This window comes from Podarcis melisellensis (assembly GCF_964234715.1).
Source record: "Podarcis melisellensis genome assembly, chromosome: 3".
In the NCBI taxonomy this organism is placed as follows: domain Eukaryota; kingdom Metazoa; phylum Chordata; class Lepidosauria; order Squamata; family Lacertidae; genus Podarcis; species Podarcis melisellensis.
Window position 1 is genome coordinate 106306353 of NC_138530.1, and position 3208 is coordinate 106309560.

A 3208-nucleotide genomic window follows, 5' to 3' on the forward strand; every position below is an offset into this window, starting at 1 on the left:
CCTCGCGCCTGAGTATCCTGAGGAGAAGCTGAGGTGAGTGTGGGGAGCACGCGGGTGTCGTGGGCGCCGTGGAGCGGTTGCGCCTCTTATGAGGGAGGCAGCGGCACCTTCTTCGTAAATGTTCGTAGGAGGCGCTTTTCTCGGCTTTATTTCATTGCTGCTGTACTTTTCCCCTGTGCGCATACCACGCTTTTCTGCTCCGTGTTAGTTAGCCAGGGTTAACAGCTGTTTGCTCCTCAGGAGAGGGTTTATTATTATTATTATTATTATTATTATTATTATTATTATTATTATTTTATTATAAAATGTGTATACCGCCCTTCATAGAATCGTAGAGTTGGAAAGGGGACCCCGAGGGTGATCTAGCCGAGCCCCTCGCAATGCAGGAATCTCAGCTAGATCATACATGGCAGATGCTTAAAAACCTCCAGAAAAGCAGCGTTCACCACCTTCCGAGAAAGCCTGTTTTACTGTCAAACAGAAATCTTACTGTCAGAAGGTTCTTCCTGATGTTGAGTCGGAATCTTCTTTCTTGCAACTTGAAGCCATTGGTTTCTGCACTTTTCAGTTGGGGAAATACAGTGGTACCTTGGTTTACGAACTTAATCCATTCTGGGAGTCCGTTCTTAAACCGAGGTGCGCTTTCCCCAACGAGGCCTGCCACTGCTGGTGCCCTTCCACTGTCCAGATTCCGTTCTTAGATCTAGGTAAAGTTCTCAAACCAAGACACTATTTCCGGTTTTAAAAACCGGAATCACTCTTAAACCGGACTGTTTTTAAACCGAGGTACCACTCTACAAGTTACACAATACAGTGGTACCTCTGGATGTGAACGGGATCCGTTCCGGAGCCCCGTTCGCATCCAGAAGCGAATGCAGCATGCACGGGGCGCGATTCGTTGCTTCTGCGCATGCATGTAACGTCATTTTGACCATATGTGCAAGCGCCGAAGCCTGAAAGTAACGCACTCCGTTAGCAGCGCACAACCTGAAAATACTTATCCCGAAGCTACTTCAACCCGAGGTATGACTGTACGTGTATATTTTGTACTCTGTTGTAACCAGTGTGCAGTCACTACAACTGCAGCTATGTAACCTTTCGGTGATGGAGATGGGAAATATCAATATATGCTTTCCCTGCATAAATTGTTTCTATGTTTCAGTCCAAATCTACACATATTTTTCTTGGAGGTAAGTCTTACTGGAGCTTGAAGGAGTTTCTTCTGTGTAGGTGTGCGTCGGGCTGCAGCCTTTATCACCTCAAAAAGTGGTGAACAACTGACAAATCTGCCTTTGAGATATTTTTAGGCAACTTGTAGGATAAAAGGTAGGAGAGTGCTGCTTTTGTCTTGTAAGTAACTTACATTTCAGGAATGATTGGAGCTGTAGTTCAGCAGCATCTGGAAAGCCAAAGGCTCCCCATGCCTGACCTTCTCCTTGGTGTGATGGCAGACATGAAATCCTACTTTTCTGCCCTCGCTGTGTCTGTGAAAATTTAGCCGCCAAAACTATTCCTAGTGATTACAGGCCTATTGCATCTTTGTTCTTGAGACAGTGGTGAGGCCAGGGGCTTTTGCAGTACATTTTGTAGATTTTATTTATTTACGGTCAGCTTTTTTAGGGGTACTCAGGGGTATGCAGTACCGGCACCTCTTTTTTCTTGTTAAAAAGTGTGACATGCACTGTAACAGCTTCATGGTGATTACTGGCACTTATTTTTCTAACAAAAAGCACTGTTTACAGTATATATCATGCAGACAACAAAAATTGAGCAGTTTTTAAGTAACGATCATAGGGTATAAAATAGAATATAAAGCATAACGTTTATATGAAATCAAGAGCAAAAGAAATCCAGTGGCAGAATATGGAAACACTGCAAATGATCTAAAACTTACATTTTTTAAATAAAAAGCAAGAAAGATGGAAGCTTTTCAAAAATAAAAAAGGTAATCATCTGGTGCTGGAAAGATTTCAGTGTGGGCACCAGACAAGCCATTCTGGCAAGAGCACTCTGCTTCTGGGCTGCCACCATTGTAAAGATCCTCCCTCTGGTAGCCACCTGTCCCGTCTTATTTACTAGGGGCTCCTAGAATAAAGTATCTGAAGAAGATCTTGTGGTCTTTTACCTCAACTCTGACCTCGATTTACATGTTGTGTTGATATGCCCATGGCACCTGCTTGTCCTGTTTATTCATCTTGAGATTTTAGTGGGATCCCTGGAACTGTGAAGTTGTCCACTGCTACTACCTGCCTTCTAAATCCTTGCATGCTATGGTTGATTAATATAGTCAGAGAGGAATGTCTGGTGAATGGAGCAGATTATAATAAGTTCTCCTTTCAAGAAGGGCAATATGCCAGCTGCCCTGGAAAAAGCTGTTGTAAGAAACCCTCCTTAGTCACTGCTATTCAGTATAATTGTATGTATCAAACATTCCTAGGCAGAGTTCATGTACGTGCTGTTTTCTCATATTCCTCACTCCCGCCGTGCTCCGAAGGCTTGCGGATAGCTTCCTGAAGCCTGCATTCGCCCCATAGGACGCACACACATTTCCCCTTCATTTTTGGAGGGGGAAAAGTGCGTCCTGTAGAGCAAAAAATACGGTACTTTGAGCCACTAAAAAAAGCTGTTGAGGTTAGATGGTACATACTGCCTGTTTTGGATGGGATTCCACCGGCTATAGCTGGTGTTCCATTTGCACCTTTTTCTGGGGAAGATAGAGCAGGCCACTAGATTCACAAAAGCCGTGATCCTATCCAGATCAGACCACATTTAATGGAACTTGAAAAGTGAAGAAGAAGGTTGAATAGGCCTCACTGTTTGTCCAGATTGTGCCATATGCTTCTTTGGGTGTGTAACTTTCTTCCTTTGCTTAGGGGTAGCCAACACCATGTCATGCAGATGCTGTTGGACTCCCATGAACTGCAACCAGCATGACCACTAGTTGGGAATGATGGGAGTTGGAGTTCAACAACGTCTGGAAGGCACTATGTTTGCTACTCCTACTTTACTAGTCTGTAAGTCTTGTGAAACTACTGTAATGCTTGGTGCTGTCTTGCTCCTTAATAAAAACTTTCAGTAATTTCAGTAATTTGGGGGTTGGACTCGATGGCCCTTGTGGTCTCTTCCAACTCTATGATTCTATGATTCAGAGTGATGCATTGTGATAGAATTGCTTTATGGATGTAACCTTTCTTTCTTTTTTTCGTAG